Source organism: Erinaceus europaeus, chromosome 12 (assembly GCF_950295315.1).
Source record: "Erinaceus europaeus chromosome 12, mEriEur2.1, whole genome shotgun sequence".
In the NCBI taxonomy this organism is placed as follows: Eukaryota; Metazoa; Chordata; class Mammalia; order Eulipotyphla; family Erinaceidae; genus Erinaceus; species Erinaceus europaeus.
In genome coordinates, this window is record NC_080173.1 from 68,101,697 (window position 1) to 68,123,738 (window position 22,042).

Genomic DNA, 22,042 nt, shown 5'->3' on the forward strand with positions numbered 1-22,042 from the left:
CAGTTTACAAAGGAAGCCACTATGGCTCTGGGTGAAGAAGTGCCCACTGGTTGCAGAAGTGAAGCTACAGTCCATCTGTTTCCTACCATATCTCACTGCTATGAGGAGACAAACCACTTCCCCTCACTTCTGCATACTTTTTGTGTAAGGATTGCTACCTTATGGTTGTTGCTATTGCTGTCAGCTCCCCACCAGAATATCATCTCCTAAAGGGCATCAGTGGTGTCTGTTTTATTCACTCTTGATCCCTGGACTCAGTACAGTGTCTAGCAAGCATATCTGAGACCATTCACATTCTTGGACTGACAGTTAACTACTGGTCAAACTGAAGCATTGTTGGCAAAGAACAGTATAAAGAAAAATGTCAGCTCCTGCTAAAAGCTGATACTCTGGGACTGTCCATGCGTTTTCATTTTGCTGGGACTTTGTGGGGACAGTCATTGCTCAAATTAGGAAGCTGGTGACTGGTACCTGGAAATCTGTCACAGATTAAATGGCATTCACTCAAACCTCAATCAAAAACTTCCTCTAGTTGTATCCACGCAAGTTGACTTTCATTTGCCCTCTTGGGAAAAAAGTTAGCTTGAGCCATGAAGGATGGAAGCAAGAAGACACTCCAAAGGCCACTAGGAACCTACCAGAGAGAATTAGGACTTTGCTCATTGTTGGCAAGCAAATTGATGCTGCTCATTGCAAATGGATCTTATTTGCTCACCATCAAGTCTTATCTGCTCATCTGAGCAGGTCTTGTTGCCGTGCTGCTTGGCAGCAGATGGCTTCCCAGCTCCACGGAAGTAATAAAGTGGCGTTTCTTTTCCAATTGTCTCTCATTGAGGCCTCTCGGTAATTCGGATTGATCGTCCTGTAACCCAGTGCAGGAACTGACTGAGTGAGGTTTGCCTGGGTCGGGATTGTAATCGCTGTCTGAATGACACAAGGCTGGTGAGAGCAGCCTGAAGCACATTGGCCTTTCTTAGCCAGGGACTAAGGGCTGGGTGTGGGCCAGATAAAGAGGTGCTTTCAAGCCTAAGAACAGGCTTTTGGACTTCTAGTCTAGTGTTCTCTCTGAGACAGTTGCTTCCTCTTCCCTTACCCCCCAAGACTAAGCCTGTCATGATTTCCAGCTTCCTGTCTTTACCATGAGCATGTGGTCCAGAATGCCCCTGCAGGTTTAGGTTTTGTCTGCAATGAGAAGGATTCACTTGTCCATCTCCGTGTCTCCAGATGCTTCCAGGGCTGCAATCCCTGTATCCTTCTGGTGGCCAAGCCTCAACCCTGGGTGTTTGCCTCTGCCCAGGTGGAAAGGGTGGGTGAGAGGTAAGGAGAATCATGAATTCCATGGTCCTGAGTGACTTTGTTTCTAGATGAAGGTAGAGAGGTAGAGACCACAGCACCAAAGCTTCCATCAGTGTAGTAGGGGCCAGGCTCAAACCTGGGTGGTGCACATGGCAAAGCAGTTAAGTTTCTGGGGTGCTGATGGTGAATCTGGGGTCTGACAGAGCACTGCACATACTCACACACCAGTGTTCAAGCCAGCAGCCATAATCTCTGCTAGGCTCAAGCCAAGTTCTGTGTTTGAAGGACCAGGCCCCCACCCTAGAAACAAGGTTAGTCTTCTGTCTTCCCCTCCCCCCCATTCTCTTTTCTTTCTGTCTTTGTGCATTTTTAGTTCTCCTCCTGGCCCTGCCACTTCTCTCTCCACCTTTCACAGCCTCATCCCTTCAGACTCATCTACCCTTCAGCCCCATCCGACTGCCAATTGAAAAGGCCTGAAAATAATGTGAAATAATATAGTTTATCATCCAGAGGCTGCTGACAGGCAGTGTGGCCACCTCTGAAAACAGGCAGGGAGGCTGGGAGGGCGAGGAAATTATAGGCTGCACAAAGGAGAAAAAGTTAAAGTGAGAGCTCCATAAAAGAAAGTGGAACTATTATGCTGCAAAATGCCAACTCATTACAAAGCGGCCAAATAAGAGAGAAATACGGCGCTGCCTGTAATAGCAGTTTACAAGGGAACATTGTACAGCAACAGAAGAGACGCTGCTATAATTTGCTCTAACAACTCCAATTATCCCTTTTATTGATTTGGCAACACATTTAATAGGAGTAGCCACACCTCTTCTGTTACAAATCATTAAAGGTGTTGAACGGTGTAATTTTAAAATTGTCCTCCTACAGTTGTCAGTATGACAGCATAATTCCCCCTGATTTCGGCTATGTAAACACCGAAGCACGGTCATTTCCCCCTTACAAGGCCAGAGATGTTGTCAGCCTGGGGTTTTTGTGCAGAAACATCCATTCAATACGTATCTCTTTTCCCCAGCCGCCTCTCCTAATTGCAGTGAGATTTGGTTTAGTTTAGTTTTTTTTCCCCCCCTCTCTTTCCCTGTCTCTCTCTCTCTCACACACACACACTCTCTTTTCTTTCATCTGGGAGGGGTGTATGATGGGGAGAGTGGAGAGAGGGAAATAAACAGGCAGTTTGGCCTTCTCTTTCTTCCTCTGCAGCCTTAATTGCTACTTAAATCTGAGCCCTGCACTTAACATCCGGGGGGCAGGGTCTTGGAGCAGAACACAGTCTCCGGAGCCCTCGCTGTGCGCCCCGCCCCGTTAGGAGCGCCCTGGGGAGCGCGCGCACCAGGCCCCGGGCAGCGAGGCAAGCGGGTCTCAAGGGGCTGTGAGAGGATCTGTAGCGCAGGGTTAGGCCGGGTCTGGGTGGAGGTCATGGTTAGCGTGGGTTAACTGGGTAGGAAGGGCTCTGGGCAGGAGAGGTCGGTGCTCAGGGGTTGAGGGATGGAGAGTGAGTCTGCTGAGCCCTATCTGCCCTGGTGGAGACATTTGCATTTGCGGTTGTCTTGCCTTTTGGAAGAACACAAAACGAAAAGTAGGCTAGGAACCACACATTTCATCAAAGCAAAGAATTCAAGGGAAGGAGGAGAGTAGGGAGAGAAGGAAGAGAACTTTGGGGTCCTGGTGCATAATGAAATTGTACCTGTGATGGGGAAAAATAAAGTAAAAGAGATTTTTAAGGGTTTTGTGTATTGACTCCTGTGGTACAGAGCTGGATGAGAAGGCCCTCACTCAGCAAACCTTTGTGAACTGGATAGGAAGATGATGTGGGGAAGGAGTCTGAGGAACACAAGTGACTAAAGACTCAGGTGGTGGTCAAGGTAACTTGCTGGGTGTGTGACCAGGTTCTGTCAGGGTGGGTAGGGCTTGGGGTGTGTGTGTGGGTATTATGTGGGAGTGCCTGGAACAGGCTTATCTCCTTCAACTGTTCCCTATGACCACATCAAAATCCTCTTCATCCTGCTGTGTGAGCACCTTGGGTTCATGTCTCCCAATAAGGGGAGACTAGCTCAGTTGGTAGAATACAGGATTTACATTTCTGAGGATCACTGTTTGATCTCCACAAGTTTCCCAGGGGCCCAACCCTGTCTTAATAGGAACCTGGAGTCAGCACAGCAACTGTGTTCTGAGGAATCAGAACCTCTTTGCAGGTCCACCTCTGCAGAATTTCTGAAAATGTGGGCAAGTTTCCCCACTCTGACTCCTTCCTCCTCAGCATGAAAGAACTGGGCCCAGAGCCCAGTGCTACTTTAGACACTGTTTAGTGGGCCAGGCTCTGAACAGGTGACCACAATAAGCAACCTCCTGGAAACGCCTGTTCTGTGGCTTTGAGCTCCTGCACTTGGCCACTGGAATTGTACCTGAGGTGCAGTAGGAGGGATTTAAGTTAGACCCAAAGAATTTTAATGCTGAGCAGTGCATGGAACTAAAGTTAGTGATTGGAATCTCTCTAATAGTCAGGAGAGAGCCCTACTGGGCCTGCTGAAAGGCCTTGGGTTTGAGGCAAGTGAGTGCTGGTCCAAACAGACTTCCCGTAGCAGTAGGAGCTGAGCCCTTGACTTTGGCTCAGGACAGTTGGAGGATGAGAAGCAGCCCCAACAGCACTCATCTCCATCTGCTCTCTGATCTGCATACTTTGCTTGCTTTCCTCAAGATTTGACTCTTCCTGTCTGAACCCTCTGTCCCTCAATGAGGCAAATTAGTGATCTTCAAGCCTCTCTCTCAGATCCTCCCATGAGAAAGCTCCAAGTCTACCTGGAGGAGCTCTTGGGAAGCAGTTTTCCTTTAGCAGTATGGAGGGAGGGAGGGGGGAAGGAGGGAGAGGGAGAGGGAGAGAGACTCTTAAGTACTGTGTATATATGTGCCTTTCCTTCCTCAGCACATCTGACTTCTCTTTCTTTTCTCCCCTCTGGCTTGATTTTTGTGCTTCTCCAGGGCTCTCACTTTTGTCTTTGCATTTTGTGCTCATTGTATTGTAATTGCTGTCTCCATGCTACTCTTTCCCACCAGACTATGAATTCTGAGAGGGCAGTGCTTCTTTCATCTCCTTGTGCTTGCACGTAGTAGGCGCCTAAAACATGTCTATGATACTGGAGTAGGTATCTTTTCTCTGCCCTTTGTGTCGCTCTGCACATTTCTGGGTCTCGGTGACTCTCAGAAGCTAGTTGTGTGGCTCTGTGTATAACATTACAAGTGTCATTCTAGACACTTGTATGCTTCTTAGAGGTATTTTGACCACCTTTATATATGTCTGTCGCCAGATTGGCTGGTCTGTCTGAATGTCTTTCTGTACATAGCCCCAGTTCTCTCCTCATACCTGCTGGGTTTTTATACAGAGTACATAGGGTGCTAAGTACAAGGCAGGCATCCTCCCTGCACACTCATGTTGAAGAAACTGGACTTCCAAGCCACCCCTTTTCTCCCCATGGCTGAGCCTTTTTCAGACTCTTCATCACAAGAGGCTGTGAGCACCTGATACTGATTGCCACCTTCTCAGGCCAGGAGGGGGTGAGCTGTGGTCCTCTCCATCTCTTCCTCTCACCGTGACCCCAATCACAGCACCTGCCCTTCTCTAATTGGCCAGTGTCAGTGGAAGGGGGAAGGGAAGGCTGATGTCCAAGGAGGAAATCCCATTAGGGGAGCCCGAGCCAAGTTATTAGTGGTTAAGATGTAATTGGAGTTAGTGAATAATCTCATTCTATCCATCATGTATTTATGGCACACACGGCTGTGTGACCTTGTGTGAGGTGCTTCACCTCTCTGATGAAATAAGGCCTCCGTGTGTGCCAAGGAACTCTGGATTTCTGGCATTTTGAGTGCCTGAAACTGGAAAGAACCTTTCTCCATTGAACTCTGACAAAAGCCACAGCCTCTCCTGGGACACTTTCATACCTTACCTCTGAATTATTTGTGAAATTACCCCATTCTTCCTCTAAATTCTGTGTTGCTTGAAGGGTAGGTCTTATTTTACCTTCCACAATTAAGTACCTTGAGTGATTTTTCAATTCACTGAATAAATAATGAAATGACCATATGCAAGTGTTCAATAACAAAGAGATAGAATTCCAAGATCCTGCACTTAAACATGGCATACATTTTTTTGGGGGGTGAGGGGGGGAGATGAACAGGCTTTTTATTTTTAATGAACTGAAGTTTTTTAGCTGTGCCTATATTTCCTCACAACGGTTTGCAAGATATAACTGCTACCAAACAAGGGTTTTAGGTGAAGATTAAATGCAATCACATGTGTAGTTTAAACTCTGAGTACAGCTCTTGGCACCTAGTGGCACCTTAGTGTGTACCGTTGCTGAATCGCTGTGTAGAGAAGGGATACTGCAGCTATCAGAATGGAGAAATCTGTTAGATGAAGTCTGGGGGCCGAGACTGGAGAATAAAAAAATCTATGTTGATGGGTTAAACATCACTGTATTGTGCCCTCAGAACTCTTAGGTTTCTTCTTACCGCCTACCCCATTTTAATACACACAAAAACTACATAACAGGCACTCAGAAAGTATCAGTACAGTTAAACCTATTTATTTTTGGTTAAAGATAGCAGATTGCAAATCAATGACCTTAAATGAATCACCTGAGATGTTTAAGAAATCCACCCCCTCCCCCCAATACACACACACTGACTTTGAATCTCTAGTCTAGGACTCAGAATATAATACTTTTTTCTAATTATCTTATTAGGAAAATAACGATATATTGGACATATGCTGTCACATGCATACAGTTTCTTATCTCCCTGTGATAGGTGTCTGCACGCCACTCCACTCCACCATCATGCACTGTGACCTCAGCATTCTCTCAAGTCCTTCCTGCCAACCTACCCACTCCTTGATTTTGCTGCAACAGACTACGTATTCAAAGTAAACCCCACTCTGTGTCCTCTCTCTCTCTCTCTCTCTTTCTTGTTTCATAAGGTCTATCTATAAATAAGATCATCCTTCTCCTTGTGGATTGTCTCACTTGACATGATTCCTGTAAGGTCCATCCAAAATGTGACAAAGGAGAAGATTTCATTTATTTCTTACAACTGAGTAGTATTCCATTGCATATGTCTATGTCTATGTCTGTGTCTATGTCTATGTCTGTGTCCCTGGGAGAAGAATTGATGGATCAGTTTCTAATGTTCTGAGGAATCTCCAGACTATTTTCCAAAGGGGCTGAGCCAATTTACATCCTCACCAACAGTATAGGAGGGTTCCTTTCCCCCAGTATTCTCACCAAAATGTTTGGTTTCTATCCTATTTAATGTATGATATTTGCATATGTGTGAGATGTTATCTCATTGTTGTCTATTACATTTTATTAGTGATGTAATGATCACCACAAGATTATAAGATAATAGGGGTAAATTCTACACCACTCTCACCAACAAAGTTCTGTGCTCCCATGCCCCCCCATGATAACAACTCTTGTTCTCCTAAATCACACTGTGTCTTTATCTGCACAGATTCTAAATTTGATCAAGACTACATATATATGTATATATATACACGTATATGTAATATTTTAAGATATAAAAACTTAACATTATTGGGCCAGGAGGTAGGGGCACACCTGGCTAAGCACAGGTTATAGTGCACAAGTACCGGGTTCAAGCCCCTGGTCCCCACCTGCAGGGAGAAAGCTTCCTGAGTGGTGAAGCAGGGCTGCAGGTCTTTCTCTCTTTATCGCCTTCTCTCTCCTCAATTTCTCTGCCTCTTTCCAATAATAAATAAATAAATAAATAAACTTAACATTATTATTTGAACATTGTTTATTAAAAAAAAACTAGAAATATGTTCTTACCCTGTTTCCACTCATGTTTCTGCACTTATATTGGGGTCATTCTCAGGGTAATAAAAGATGAATGTTTTGGGGGGCTTGACCTTGGGACTAGAGGGAGAGCTAAACCCAGGTCACAGATATGAAGGGACTAGATCAAAGAAGGCAAATGGGAAGCTGTCTGCAAAGCTGCAGACACTAGAGCAGGTTACTAGCCCCTTCTGTGGCAAGGAGCCCACCTCCAGAAATCTTCAGGATTTCTCCTTAATGACCCACTCCACTATCTTGGTGTGTGTGTGTGTGTGTGTGTGTGTGTGTGTATGTGTCTAAGAGGTGGAGAAAGAAAGCAACTTTATCTCCCACCTTCTGACTCAGATGAGTACAATGAATAACCAAAAATAAATTAATAAATGGAAGCATCTCTGTGGTGCCTCTAGTGGCTTGTGCCATTGGCACCCTTGGCTTACTGTTTCTGCTGTGCCTGTCATTACAAGCCATTGCTTCTGCTTATATGTGACCAGCACAGGCTGGATGCCAACTATGTGCTAACCCAGCCCTGGAAAGCAGAGGCCAATATTGTCTTCATTTATAGAGGCCCAGAGAGACTGGCCTAGTTGGGTTTACACATCCAATAAGAGGTAGAGGGAGCAATGGACCCAGGGGCACTATCCCCAAGGCCAGCACTTCTCTGGCTTGTCTTCTTAGGAAGGACCCTATGTACATCCTTTCAGGAACTGGGGGATTCACTTAATGTGGCTGAGCTCTGGCAGGGATGCAACTGGTCAAGTCCATTAACTGCGTGGCAGCTTTAGCCGGTGGAGACTGGAAAGAGGGGAGCAATTCTCTGCAGCACATCCCCATTCTTCATATTTTGGGTCCTCAGCCCTCCATTCCCGTTGTTCCCACCCTTATTTTTTTCTTGAGTGACTTCTCTTCAACTATGTGTCTGGTGCCCAGGGAAGCACTCATCTCTCCCACTCTCACTTCCTCCCCCTTGCTATTTGATCTCATTCATTCACTCATCTTTTCATTCATCAAACTGGTTTCTTAGCAAAATTTTTTCTAATCTGGCCAGGCATTGTGCGGGTCTTTGGTGTCCAGGATTGAGGAGGGCCTGGCCGTGGCCTTTTAGGAGGCAGCAAGTCAGAGTGGATGGTGCATTCAATGCTTGCACATCAGATTAGCATCTGCAGGAAATGCAGGAGGAGCAGCTGGCTTCCAGTGTGGCCCTATGAAATCTAGGCTTTCCTTGCAGTCTGTGACAAGGGTCCAGTTGAAATTAGGGTTCAGTGAATACGTGGGGCTAGCAGCTATGTGGCCACTGAGGCAACTAACCAGTTATGTGGGCCATTGACCTTCCTGGGTGAAAAAGGCCTCTCACCCTATTTCAAGTGTATCTTTAGGGGTCCCTCTGAAGGCTTTTTTATTTTAATTTTAGGATCTTCAGTAGGATCTGTCCTGTTGGAATGGCCCCTCCTCCTCTCCTCCTTCAAGACTATTTTAAGAAGAGAGCTTGACCACGTGAAGAGCAAAGGAAGAAGCATGGGGTGAGGGACCAACAGCTGCCACTGCCCAGGAAATGAGGACCCTTGGCAAGGCACCACCTGCCCTGCCGTGGTTGAGCCTCCTGTTCTAGAGGTGGGTTGGACCAAGTGGGGTCAGAGGGGTGTGTGTGTGTGTGTGTGTGTGTGTGTGTGTGTGTGTTTGAGCTTCCAGTTCTAGAGGTGGGTTGGACCAAGTGGGGTCAGAGGGGTGTGTGTGTGTGTGTGTGTGTGTGTGTGTGTGTGTCTGCGCACACGCACAGAGGAGTTCTGAGGTTTCAAGACCAAGAGGTTAAGACAGCCACAGGAAAGTTTGTGGTGTCAGCCCTTTTCTTTCCTTCTCCCACAACCACCACCACCACCCCCCCTGCATCACCCCCCCCATCCTCCTCCATCTCTAGTCCTCCTGCTCCTCCTCCCTTTTCCATTTGGAAGAAGGAGGCTTGCTGTCTTTGTATTTTAACTGTAGCAAAAAGATTAAATTGTTTACGAGCTGGGAGCCTCGGCTGGCTGGATGAGCCGGAAGAGACAAAGATAGACATTCTAATTCTCCCCTGTTCTCCAGGCCTCTGTCCCCCTGGCTGCTGCTAATTCTTTTATCTGCCCCCAACACTCCAGGCATTATGTGCATTCATAAAAAAAAGGGGGGGAGTGGAGAGAGCCCTCGCGAAGCCAGCAAAATTACTGTTCTCTGCGCGGTTTCTCCGATAGCAATCTCTTGAATGCTGATTACTTTTTCCCCCCTCTCCCCTGCCCCCTCCCCCTTCCCTAGCACCCAACATAAGTTGGTCTTTAACCCTTTATCTTTAGCAAGCAGAAAGACATGGAAAACATCTCACTCAGTGGGTGGAAAAAAAAAAAAAGCAAGGGCGGGGGGGGGGGGAGTTTGGAGGGAAAGGGAAAAAAATCCAGCACGGAGAAGAATTACTGTTATCTCCCCACCAGAAGAGGAACAGCAGAGATAAGGGAGGCCTGAAGAATTAAAAGAAACGTAGCGTTGGGGGCTCTAAATTCACTCGAAGCTAGTTGTATTTGTCTGTCACGGGGGTTCATAATTTTCGAGGTTGTTTTGATAGACTTATTGTGCGGACTGCATAGAAAACTCATCAGCATTTGTTACCTCTGAGCATTATTGTCAGAGGTAACTGCGTGTCTATAGACTGGGGGAGATAATGGCTGAAGTAGAAAGCAGATAAAGCCGGGGCCCTTCTCATTAAGGACTATCTCTGCCTCGGCAGGCCGGCTGGGATTGAGTGACTGGGGTGGTGGCGTGGCCATGCATTATGTGAGTGAAAGCCAGAGGCAGGGCAGGCAGGGCTGCAGGCAGCCCAATGGACCTTGTGGCCAGGAGGGGTCTCTATCATCCAGGCTCTTGGAGGGTACCCTCTGTGTGTCCACCAGCAGGAGATGCAGGCAGAGGGTGCCCCAGTGTTCCCTGAGCTCTAGGGGTTTGTGGCAGAACTGTGTGGAGTGTGGGGGTGGCGGCCATGTTCTGGTCCAGCGCTCAGTCCTCACAGGTGAGGTCCAAACAAGGAAAGACTGTGGCCCCAGGCCAGTGGAGCAGGCTCTTCTGATTTTGGGTTTTCCACCTCACCTCATGCTTTACCCAGACCTCTGACCTCATGGAGACCTGAGGGGCTTGTGTCCTCTTAGCATCTAGGGCCTGTGGGCCTTTCCCTGCTCTAGCACATGCTTCCAGAGTGCTAGAGCCAGCTGCCTCATCTGTAAACTCCCTGACCTTTCTCCTCCTCCCTTCTCCATCTGCTATGCAGTCACTCAACTCTCTTTCTATCAGCTCTGCCAGCTAAGTGGAGTGGGACTGTCTGGACAGAAGTGTCCTGAAGGTGAGCCCTAAGCAGGCTGGAGCCAAGCCATAAAGGCAATAGGATAGCACTGTATGCAGCGCAGGACCATCTCTTCTCTGGCCCTTTGCCCATCTGTGAAGCTGCATGCAGCCCCCTCCATGGGGTGGTTGTGAGGACTGATGAGATGATTCATTTGAGAAGGTTTGCTAACACAATGCAATGCCTGGACCTACTTAACAAACCCGCTATTATCTTTACAATCACTATCCCCCTTGTGGCCATTGCCTTCTATATAGCTAGGGGTTTACTCTACCATCTGGTCCAGCTCTGAGGGGAGACATCAGTTGTAAGTGAAAGCTTTATCCTTATCTCCTGCTCCCTTAAGGTGAGGCTTTGGCATTTCCTGAGTTCACACTTCTCTGCTGGCTCATGAGAAGCTGAGGCCCAGAGAAGGAAAGGACTAGCATGGGGCACAGAACAGAGCTGCACAAGCACCTAGTTCTCAGTGAGTTGGTTCCTTTTGCAGCATTCTGCTTCCTGGGCTGAACTGCCAAGGAGACTGATCAAACAGGAGAAAACACTGGTAGAGGGCAGAGAGGACCCAAGGCCATGCCTCTGGCCCCTGAGGCCCTGAGCCCAGATCTGAAGCTGTTCTGGTCTGCAGCTTCCTCAGAATGACCCAGGTCAGACTCAGGAATGTGAGCGCTGCTAGTAATTGATTGATTGCCTGTGTTTGGTTTAGCTCAGGCTCACTGAGAAGGGGCTGCTGCATCATTAGCACAGGGATTTAGTGGTGGGGGTCTAGGGTGTGAGGTGCAATCAGGATAGAAGATGGGACCTCAGATAGACATGGGGAAAACAGACTAGCTTCCTGGGAGCCACTAGCCACAGTGTGGTATGTGATAGAGCCCACATTGCCTTGCTCAGTTCTCTAGGGCACTGAGTAGAGTCCAGAACAGGGCAGAGGGTGAGCTGAGCACTTTTTTTTTTTCTTTTTGGGCCAAATATATATTTTTTAATTTATTTCTTTATTGGGGAATTAATGTTTTACATTCAACAGTAAATACAATAGTTTGTACATGCATAACATTCCCCAGTTTCCCATTTAACAATACAACCCCCACTATGTCATTTATCATCCTTCATGGACCTGTATTCTCCCCACCCACCCACCCCAGAGTCTTTTACTTTGCTGTAATACACCAATTCCAGTTCAGGTTCTACTTGTGTTTTCTTTTCTGATCTTGTTTTTCAACTTCTGCCTGAGAGTGAGATCATCCCATATTCATCCTTCTGTTTCTGACTTATTTCACTCAACATGATTTTTTTCAAGGTCCATCCAAGATGGGCTGAAAATGGTGAAGTCACCATTTTTTATAGCTGATTAGTATTCCATTGTGTATATATACCACAACTTGCTCAGCCACTCATCTGTTGTTGGACATCTGGGTTGCTTCCAGGTTTTGTCTATTACAAATTGTTGAGCTGAGCACTTCTACCATGTCACATGTTTTATACTCGTCTTCAGTTAGCCTCACAACTGTTAAGAGGAATCTGCATTTCCATCTATGAGCTATATTGAAAACACTAGAGATGAAATAATAGGCTTGAGCCAGTGGTTTATACAATAGCGTTTCATGCCTGAGGCTCTGAGGTCCCAGGCTCAATCCTGGATACTACCATAAGCCAGAGCTGAGTAGTATACTGAGAAAAAAAGGAAGAAAAAATGAAAGAGTGAAAGAAAGTAAAAAGAAGGAGGAGAAGAAGAAGGAGAAGGAGGAGGAGAAGGCTTAACATCACTTGGTAGCTCAAAATGAGATTTGGATGCAGGACTCAGACTCTAAAGTCTAGAATTTATCCACTCTGTATTTGCCTCACACCCTCCTTCTAGAATCAAGTAATTCTTGGTTCCTCCTTCCCTTCTTTCCTTCTTTTCTTTATCCCCTTCCTTCTAGTCTTCTTTCTATTATCAAACTTGATCCTAAACCTGGTATTGGGTGGCATTCCAAAACCCTGACCCTCAAAGACTAATGGGAAGATTGACACACTATAAATTCTTGCAAACAAGCAATATAAATGGTGAGGGTAGTGCCTGGGTGGTGGTGCACATACTACCAAGCACAGGGACCCAGATTTCAGCCCCCCACTCCTGTGGTATAGTAGGTCTACAGGACTCCCTCCCTCCCTCCTTCTACCTATTTATCTTCCCTCCCTCTCAATTTCTCTCTGTCTTACATAAAAATAAACAAATAATAAGCAAAAGAAAAAATAGTCACCAGGAGTGGCAGATTTGGCATGCAGGTACTGAACTCCAGTGATAAACCTGGTGATATATATCTAGAGAGAGAGAGAATAATGATTATGTAAACTGACTGTATATATATATATATATATATATATATATATATATATACATACACATACAGAGAGAGAGAGAGATAGCATAATGATTATGTAAACCGACTCTCATGCCTGAGGTTCCCAGGTCCCAGGTAAAATCCCCCACACCATCATAAGTTAGAGCTGAGTAGTACTCTGGAAAAAAAAATGGTGGGGGTGAGAGAACTGTAGGAATACAGAGGAGGGAGAAACTAGTTGGTGGGAGGTGGCAGTCAGCTGAGCCAAGTCTTAATGATCAGAAAGCAGACATGGTAGGGAAGTGTATTTCAAGCAGAGGGAACAGCCAGTATGAAGATCTGGAGGTGAGGAGAATGTAGAACAGCCAAGAGCTGGGTATGTGTATAGTGATGGGGTGGGATAGGAAATGGCCTTAAATGTCAAGGGAAGGAGACAGAGTTTTATCCACTGCATCCCTGTACCCCTCTCCCCCCAATATTCCAAAAAGCTCAAACTCATCTACTGGAAAATGGGTCCTGCCAATGACCACTGCTCCTGTCACCCTACCCTGCCTAGCTGCCACTAGCTCAATGAGACGCTGGTTCTTGATGGCAGAATTTGGCAGGAGTAGAAAGAACATAAGCCCTGGAAGGCTGAAACCATGTGATCTTAGGTTCAAGTCTCTACTTTCAGCCCTGAGGTCTTGGAGGACATGGGCTCTGTTTTCTGGTCTATAAAGTGGACCCATCTCACAAAATACTGGAGAGTTAAGAGAGGACGCTACAAAGGGTCTAGGTCTCTATCTTGACACAAATGCCAGATCTCCCTTCCCATGCTGATTACTGCTGGCAGTCTGGTTGGGGTCAGTAGACCCTGGAACCCCTGTCCTGACCCTTCATAGACAGAACACACTCACAGGGCTCCCCCTCCTTGAGGCCTCAGGTACCGCCAAGGTTTCCATCTTTCATTGTCCTGTACTTTAACACCACTCCCACCCTTTATGCTTTTTTCTTTTTATAAGATTTATTTACTCATTAATGAGAGAGAGAGAGAACCACAGTATCTCTCTGGTATACACAATGCTGGGAACTGAATTCAGGACCTCGTAACTGAAACTATAATGCCTTATCCAACACACCACCTCCCAGGGCTGCTCTGCTTTTGTTGCTGCTGATGTCATCTGTCTCAGCTTGTCATCTTGTCTTCCTCAGTACCCCAACTCCCTGCCAGCAATACCTGTCAGCCTAGTCTAGTCTTGGCCCACAGCCCTGGGCATGGCCTCCACCTGACTAGACCCACACACTGTCCCCTAGACACACTGTCCCCTCAGACCTGTACTTTGCTCCCTCCATGTCTCCAACAGAGCTAGCCTCTGGGGGTGGGTGGTGGGTGATATAAGTGAACTTTGAGTAAGGAAGTTGGCAGGGGTACCTCAATCCAAGAACCAGGAGACGGGGCTGAGCCCTGTGCATCTCCAGACAAGTCACTAGCCCTCTCTGGACCTCAGATTATTTATCTATAATCAGAGAGGATAGATCTCCTTCTAAATCCTGTTCTGGCTCTCACACCTGGGGTGCTCGTGGGGAAGAACCAGGGGCCCACAGCATCACAGCAGCTCTGCAGCCCAGCCCAGGGCTCAGCGGTGCAGGGGGGCAGTGGGGGGTAGGGGGGAACCAGGTCCTCAGTGCAGCCCCGCCCCCGCCGGTTCCAGATGCCGCTACCTCCACGGGATTTACAATGGGTTGAATTCATTTGCATGACAAAATTGGCTCGGGTATCCAAGTGTTGCGGGAAGACAAGTGTAACATTACTACGCAGAACAAGCAGCCGGGAGGAAGGTTACCGCCGCCGACAAAGAGGAAACACGCTGCCCGCCCACCCACTGCTTCTGCCAACCTTTCATCTGCAAGGTGGGGGCTACCCTGGGCGGCGTGGGGTGGGCGAGGGTTTGTGTGTCAAACCTGGCAGGCTTGGGAGGTGGTGGCTTGCCCAAGGATTGAGAGGGACAGCTCCTGACCTCAATGTTTTCCTTTTTTGTAGAGAGAGGAGGCTTCCTGGGCTATTTCTCAATGCATCCACCCTATGAATGGTAGCACAGTTATTCCTCCACCTAAGGACTTAGCAACACAAGCACTTTCTGAACTGCTCCTCATGCACTTGTCCACTCATCTATCCCTCTACTTGCTCACCCATTCACTAGCTCACACACACACACACACACACACACACACACACACCACATCCCCACGCACCCATCTGATGAATGCATCTGTACACTCATGCCTACAATTTCATTCATCTAACCATCCCGCCACATACCCATCTACCCTATCCTTTCACCCATACACTCACTCATTTACTAGTCCATCACCTCACCCTTTTGCCCATCTATCCACCTTTCCAGCCACTGATTCATTCGTTGACTCAGGTATCTGCTCTTCCATCTGTTTAACCAAAAACAGATATCTGTATGTGCTGGGTACCATTCTGGTTATTTCTCTGTGCCTCCTTCATACCCTCCTCTATAAAACACAGGTAATAACAATTGGCTCGCCCTTACTGGATTGTTCCTGGCCCAAAGGAAATGCTACAGAAATGTTTTCTACTGTTAATCGTGTTAGGTATCAGGGACCTAGAGGAAAATAAAACAATCACCACTCAAGATGAAGCCCCGTATTTCTAGGGGGTGGAGGGAGACAAGAAAGTTGGTGCCACAGTCCCCAGTGGGATGTGCTGCTGTAGGGTAGGTGTATGGGACTGTGGGCCTCAGAGCTGGAGCATCCTGTTTGGTTTGAAACACAGCTTGCGAGGCAGGTCAGGAGGGGCAGTACTGCTGTGTGTGTGTTAGTTTCCCTGTGTTACTGACAAGGCTCAAGAAGATCAAAGACTTTCTGCCCACAACCACATTGCTGCTCAGAGTCTCCAGGACTGGATGCTGTGTCTTCTGATTTGGGGACAGCCCTGTGGCCTGCCCCAGAATTCCCTTGTCCTCAGGTTGCACGGGCAGCCCATGCTGTACATGTACATCCTCTGCAGGAGGATGACTGAGCTATTAATGGGCTATACACCGAACCCTAGGCCTGCTCTGAGCCTCTCACATAAAGAACAGGACCGTAGTCTTAGGTGAGCTCAGGGGACGTGTGTGTGGGGTGGTGGTGGTGGGGGTGGACATCCGTTTGGTCTTTGGATTCTGTGCAATGAAATGTGCCAGGGACATTTGACTTCAGCACAAAATGCAGACTCAGCTCAATACCCCAGAGGACTGGCTGGGGCTCAGGGTGGAGATGCACTCTGTGCAATCCAAAGCAGATGAGGGCAGCTCAGGGAACACTGGGAGAGCATGTTCAAGCATTTTAATGCTAGTAATCAGTTCTTAACCAGCAGAATTGCTCCTGGGGAAATGCCCATTTTCTTTTCACTAAAAGTTCTCCCACAGTAGAAGGAGTGAAGTGTAGTAAAAGAATGTGACCTTTTGAATGTTTCAGGTTGGAAGTCATGTCCTGGTGTTATCTAATACTGTCTGTATAATCTTAGACAAGTCACTGACCTTCTCTGGGGTTTTGTCTCAAAAACAGGACTAAGAAATCTCTGCCACAGTATTTTATGAGAATGTGAACTTGACTCGGTAGGTGGGGACTATGTAAAAGTGCACCTGGTGGAGTGAACACTTTACCGTATATCGGGATCTGAGTTTGAGCCCCCAGGTACCACATGGGAGCCCCCGCATGGGGATAGCTTCATGAGCAGTGCTCCATGTTTCTCCTTCTCCATTTCCCCCTACCTATTGTAAAAAAAAGTTTACTGGAGGTGGTGGGGTCATGTACGTGTCGTGACAAATGAGACAACAATACTAGCACTAATATTAATACTAACAGTAGCCAATAGTTCTAACTTGCTTAGGAAGTCTTCCTCACATTAAAATTGAGGTTTTTTTTGTCCTCCTCTCCCCACACACACCTTTTTGTTTTCTTCCTTTTATTTGCTAGGACAGAGAGAAATTGAGAGGGGAAGGAGAGGCAGAGATAAAGAGACACCTGTAGTGCTACTTCGCTGCTTGTGACTTTCCCCCTTGCAGGTGGAGACTGGGGGCTTGAACCAGGGTTCTTGTGTGTGGTCATATGTGCACTCAAATGGTTGTGCCACTGCCCAGGCCCAAGTAGCTTTTAATTTTTTTTAATGTTTTCATTTTGGAATGATTTTAGACTTACAGAAAAGTTGCAAAGGTAGCAGATTTTTCTACTGTAAACAGTTATATACAGTCATGGCACATCTATCAAAAGCAACATTGGCACATCTGGTCCTTTAATTAAATTTTTTATATTTTATTTATTTATTGGATAGATACAGAGAAAAATTGGGAGGGAAGGGAGAGATAGAGATAGAAAAAAAAGAGACAGAGGGGCCAGGGAGGTGACAGTGAATAAAGCACTGGACTCTGAAGCGTGAACTCCCAAGTTCAATATCTGGCAGCACATGTACCAGAGTGATGTCTAGTTCTCTCTCTGTCCTCCTATCTTTCTCATTAATAAGTAAATAAAACCTTTGAGAGAGAGAGAGAGAGCTGTAGCACTGATTCACTGCTCCTGAAGCTTCACCCCTGCTGGTGGGGACTGGAGGCTTGAACTAAGGTCCTTGTGTATGTCAATATGTGTGCTAAACCAGCTGTGCCACCATCCAGCCCCAGACCCTTTAATTTTTAATGATCTCTATTTTACAAGTGATGTTACGCAGGCCCAGAGGAGCTTATTTAGCCCAAGATTGTACTAAATGTGATCAGAAAGTGAAACATGATGTGTCAAAGGCAGCAAGAACCCTCCACCCTTCACTCCAGAAAACCTGGGTTGTACCTGGGTTCCTCTCTCTTACCAAGAGGCCTTGGCAAGTCAGATGCCATCCTCTGCGTCTGTGTCCTGCTTCCTTTTGGGCTGTAACAAAGAGCCACGGAAGGGATGGTCCTTGGAGAATGCACTGTGAAAGGAGAGACTGATGGAGCAGCAGCAGATGACTACAGTTCTGTCCAGGCTGACTACTGTATCAGTGCTTGTCAGCTTATGCACAGTATTTCTGAACGAACAACTGAGTGAATGAATGAAGTGTTAACAGAAAACCTTTTTGAGATTGAACTCCTGCACCTCTAGGTACTTTTTTCTGGATCTAAAAGTCTGGGATTTTAAGATGGCCAGTCTCTCCCCTCGCCAGGCCTCCATTTCCCCTGAGAAATTGGAATCACCAAGCAATGCCCTGTATACAGTAAGCAGTCAGTGGGTGAAGGTGATTTCTATACTACATTTCTGTGCTTTTGATTCTTTAAATCTACAGATTAAAAATCTACTACAGATTTTAAATTTTATCTACTCTGTTGTGTGTGTGTGTGTTTTAACTGCCTCAGATTTTGATGTGTGTGTGGGGGGGGTATTGGGGGAGAGCTGGGGAAGGTACATGTTGATTCATGAAGAACTTTATTAGTCAATCATTGATGATATTAATAGTGGCATTTGCTTAAGGCAAAATGGGTGGGTGGTTACCACTTGGAGAGACACAGGTTTTCAGTGAGCCTCTGCTTAAAGGCTTCTTCCTTTCCCCTGTCTATTTCATCACTTTGTCACACGGTGTACAGCTGAAGACACAGTTGGTGCCACCAGAAGTGGCAGGGGACCTAGCTGGGGTGCTTCAGGGAGGCTCTTCCCTGCATTGCCTCCCCAGTTATACACTGAAGCACTGGCAGTTTGGACCCTCCTCCCCACTCTTTCCTTTGAAGCCCTTCTCATCTTTCAAGGCTTAAAGAGCAAGTACTCCTGCCCCTCCTTCACCTCCTTCTTGGTCCTTTCTGTGCACAGTAGTCAGACTTGGTCACAAGGTCCAGCCCCTAGCAGGCCCTCACCACCTGATTCTTGGAACAGGGAAGGAAAGCATGAGCCTGGGGCCAAGAGGGAAGGGACGGAGAGTGAGGCTGGGATGAGCCAGGGGACAGGGCCTGCTGAAAGTAGTAATGGCCTTGGTGAAAATAGCCAGCACTTCTGGAAGCCTGTCGTCATCATAGGTCTTTATAGGGATTTTCAAATTTCCCCAGTTACTCCATTTAATAGCCCTGAAAATTGGGATGCAGTACCCCTATTCCACAGTTGAGAAAACCAAGTTGTAGAGGGTTAGTCAGATTCAAGGATTCTGTGAAAGAACAGAAGTTTAGTTGTGTGCTGTCTAGCCAGGTGGAAGACTAGGGAAGGGCAGAGGTTAGAGTGGATGAGCCAGAGGGATCACTTACAAGAATCTGAAACAGCTGGTTTTCCTTATATAGTTTGCTTTCAGTGCGTAGAAGCTTTTTAGTTTCGTGTAATTCCATTTATTTACTCTTGTTCTCATTTTCCATGCACAGAGGGTTGAGTCTCCAAATACATCTTTGAGGTGAAAGTTCTGCAAAGTTTCACAAACATTTTCTTATGTAAATTTTAGAGTTTTGAACCTAATATGTAGATCTTTAATCCATTTTGATTTGACCTTGGTGTATGGTGTTATGTGGTGGTCTGGTTTCATTGTTCTATATGTTGCTGTCTAATTTTCCCAGCACCATCTGTTGAAGAGAGATTCTTTATCCTACTGAATGCTTTTGGTCCCTTTGTCATATATTAAGTGGTTGTGTATGTTTGGGCTCATTTCTGGGCTTTTGACTCTGCTCCATTGATCCAAGCATCCATTTTGTTCCAGCACCATGCTGTTCCGATTATTGTTGCTGTGTAGTACAAACTGAAGTTAGGGAGCATGACACCTCTATATTTTTCCTTTTTCTCAGAAGTTCTTTGGCAGTTTGTGGCCTTTTGCAGTTCCACATAAAATTTTGGACAAGTTGTTTATTTGCTTGACAATGATGCCAAGCAAAAAATGCCATTGAAATTTTGATAGGGCGGAGCTCTGGTGATGGGCATTGTGTGGAATTGTACCCCTCTTCTCCTAGGGTCTTATCAATATTTCCAATTTGTAAATAAAGTAAAAAAAAAGAATTTTGATAGGGATTGCACTGAAATTGTAGACTGTTTTTGGTAGAATGGCCATTTTAATAATGTTCACTTTTCCAGTCCAGGAATAAGCAAGGTTCTTCCACTTCTGTGTGTTCTTCTCTGTTTCTTTTAGCAAGGTCCTATAGTTTTTGTTGTTAAAGTCTCTCACCTCCTTCATGAGGTTCCCCCTTGGTATTTGGGGTTAGGTTGGAAATGGGATTGAGTCTTTTATTTCTCTTTTTAAAATGCCTTATTTATTTATTATTATTTTTCTTGGCCTCCAGGCTTATTGCTGGGGCTCGGTGCCTGCACCAAGAATCCACTGCTCCTGAAGGCTATCCCCCCCTTTTTGTTGCCCTTGTTATTATTTTTTAATCATTGTTGAGGTTATTTTTATTATTGTTGTTGATGTCGTCATTGTTGGACAGGACAGAGAGAAATGGAGAGAGGAGGGGAAGACAGAGAGGGCAAGAGAAAGAGAGACACCTACAGACCTGCTTCACCACCTGTGAAGCGACTCCCCTGCAGGTGGGGAGCCGGGGGCTTGAACTGGGATCCTTACGCCGGTCCTTGCGCTTAGCGCCACGTGCGCTTAACCTGCTGCGCTACTGCCCGACCCCCATCTTATTTATTTATTAATGAGAGGAATAGGAGTAGAGAGAGAAAGAAGCAGACATCACGGTGGCACATGTGCTGCAGGGGATTGAATTTGGGACCTCATTCTTAAGAGCCCCAACGCTTTATCCACTGTGCCGCTTCCCAGAGCACAGTCCTTTCTTCCTCTTTCCTCTGACTCCTTGTTTGTATACAGAAATGACACAGATTTATGTGTATGGGTTTTGTATCCTGCTACTTTACTGAATTTATTAATTATTCCCAGTAGTTTTGGGGTTGAGTATTTCTCAGGGCATAATATCATGTCATCAGCAAGATAGTGTTAGTTTGATTTCTTCTTTTCCAAACTGTTTGTCTTTGATATCTCTTTCTTGTCTGATTGCAGAAGTGAGGACCTCCAGAAATATGTTGAATAACACTGGAGATAGTGGACATCCTTGTCTGGTTCCCAGTTTTAGGGGGAAAGCTTTTAGCTTTTCCTCATTGAGGAAAATAGCTTGTGGGTTTGTTGTAAATGGTCTTTATTATATTGAGGAATGATCCTTCTATCCCCAATTTCTAAAGAGTTTTTATCATAAATGGCTGTTGGATTTTGTCAAATGCCTTTTTTGGCATCAGTTGATATGACCATGTGATTTTTACTTTTCCTTCCCCCTCTCTCTCTCTCTTTCTTTTACATATATGATGAATTACATTGATTGACTTTCAGGTACTGAACCATCCTTGTTTCCCAGGGATGAATTCCACTTGATCTTGGTGAATTATTCTCTTGATATGTTGTATTCCATTTGCCAAGATCTTGTTCAGGATCTTTGCATCAATGTTCATCAAGGTCTGTAGTTTTCTTTTCTGGTAGAATCCTTTCCTGCTTTGGGGATCAAAGTGATGTTTGCCTCATAGAATATATTTGGTAGTGTTTGGCTCTCTTCCATTTTCAGGAATAATTTGAGGTCCACCAAATTTTGTGAAAAGAAAAGGAGGCCCGGTGGGCTGGGTGGTGACATACCCAGCTGCGTGCACATGTTACCACTGCAAGGACCTGAATTTGAGCCCCAGCTCCCCACCTGCAAGGGGGATATTTCACAAGAGGTGAAGCAGGTTTTCAGGTCTCTCTCTCTCTTCCTTCCCCTCTCCCTCCCTTTCTCTCTCTCCTCATCCCCTCTCAATTCTCTCTATCCTATCAAATAAAAATAGAAAGAAAAAGAAAAGAAAATGCTACCAGAAGTGGTAGCTTTGTAGTGCCAGCAGTGAGCCCCAGTAATAACCCTGGTGGCAATAGAAAATTAAAAAACAAATTATAAAGAAATAAATGTCCCAAGGAAGGGTGGAAGTGTATACATTTCTGGAAGGATTTGGAGCCTCCACCAAGGAGAGTCATACTTCCCAGTGCTCAGACCCCTACCTGCCAACTGCAGGGGCTGAGATTCTCTGTGAACCCTTCAAGGATACAAGACTAGGGAGGGGAGGCCAGACACATGGGGATGTCCCTCTGGGAGCCTCATTTTTCTCTTCTGCCAAGTGATGGACTCTGATCCGTAGGCTGAGCAGTTCTGGGACCCATGACCTTTCTCTCCCGGTGACAGTGGTGATACTCCCTGGCACAGCAGTGCAGCCCAGTGGCCAAAATA

General features: G+C 46.2%; 1 long non-coding RNA gene across 2 annotated transcripts in view; it reads left to right on the forward strand.

Annotated features, from left to right (window-relative positions):
- The window catches only part of LOC132541996 (uncharacterized), a 125,983-nt gene extending 107,807 nt beyond the window's left edge, over positions 1–18,176 (forward strand). For both annotated transcript variants that reach the window (XR_009553118.1, XR_009553117.1), the window contains 2 exons: positions 8,563–8,762; positions 18,007–18,176. This is a non-coding gene — a long non-coding RNA (uncharacterized LOC132541996). The remainder of the gene's footprint in view (positions 1–8,562; positions 8,763–18,006) is intronic.
- The last annotated feature ends 3,866 nt before the right edge of the window (positions 18,177–22,042 follow it).